This window comes from Galeopterus variegatus, unplaced genomic scaffold (assembly GCF_000696425.1).
Source record: "Galeopterus variegatus unplaced genomic scaffold, G_variegatus-3.0.2 Scaffold76851, whole genome shotgun sequence".
Lineage (NCBI taxonomy): Eukaryota > Metazoa > Chordata > Mammalia > Dermoptera > Cynocephalidae > Galeopterus > Galeopterus variegatus.
The window spans coordinates 1-1,139 of NW_007802962.1; the positions used below are offsets into that span (position 1 = coordinate 1).

General features: G+C 46.4%; 1 long non-coding RNA gene across 1 annotated transcript; it reads left to right on the forward strand.

Moving 5' to 3' along the window:
* The first annotated feature begins 59 nt into the window (after nucleotides 1-59).
* Nucleotides 60-1,139, forward strand: LOC103584667. The gene is made up of 3 exons (XR_550008.1): nucleotides 60-289; nucleotides 369-462; nucleotides 1,117-1,139. It is a non-coding gene; the product is annotated as an uncharacterized LOC103584667 (long non-coding RNA).

A 1,139-nucleotide genomic window follows, 5' to 3' on the forward strand; every position in this document is an offset into this window, starting at 1 on the left:
CAAAAAGTAACATAACCTCAAAAGAGATGTTCTGAAAATTCTTCCGCTTTTCTTTACGCAAGCCTTGGAGGGTCTTTACTGTGTTCTGCTGTGATGTGTCATTCTCTCGAGAGGGCAGCATGAAGTTATCTAATGTTCTCTTGTATTTGGCCGCCCTTTTCCTCTTCTCATTCTCCGTTTTAAAATCAGATCATTTGCAAATACCTCTTGAGAGAAGAAGAGGACTCCTTCACTGAGAAGCAGTACTTGGCTGCAGTCAGGAAATTCACAAGTCAGCTTCTTGATCAAGGTCGGTCACAACCCTGCGGGTGCTGCTTTCTTTCCACTGAGAACAAGGGTGGCCACTGACTCCGCTCTCCCCGTCTCAGGTGCCTCCCAGTGTTATGATGTGCTGTCGTCTGACATGCAGAAAAATGCCTTAGCAGCCTGTGTGAGGCTCGGCGTGGTAGACAAGAGGAAGGTGTAAGTGCTCTATGGACCCCATGGGTGTGGGGGCACAGACCACGGGGACTTTTCAGCACAGAGCCCAGAGATGTAAGAATGTGGCGCCAGTAGACGTCACATGGAGCTCTGCTTCTGCATCCCTGGTCGGTTAAGTCGCTGTGAGTCACCCTGATGATTTTATGTGGTCGTGACTAAAAGAGAAATCGAGGCAAAGAAAGTGCGTTAAGCCACTTTGACCTAATATTGAAAGTTATAGATCAATTACAAGAAAGACTTGTGGAGAGCGTAGCGCGCGCGCGCGTGTGGGTGTGTGTGTGTGTGTGTGCGTGTGTGCATGTGTGTGTGTGAACATCCACATACACAACGTGCATCCATACGTATGTGTATATAGGTGCATACTCACATCTGTAGATGGATAGACGTCTACTGAGTGAATGAATTTAATAGAAGTAGAACTTAAGCTTTAGCAGTCGCATAAACTCTCATAGTTGTGTCTCAAGTGGTCAGAAGATTGAAGCACAAAGTCAGGAGACAGGACAGGAGCCCGGCCTCCCAGCTCCTAATGCTGGCCTTGAGGACAACTGCGTAAAAATCAGGAACAAAACGTAGCGATCAAAGTTGTCTTTTCCTTCTAGTTGCTGCAATAACAAGCTTGTTATTCTTTTCTCCTAGAAATAATGACTGTGTATTTAGTG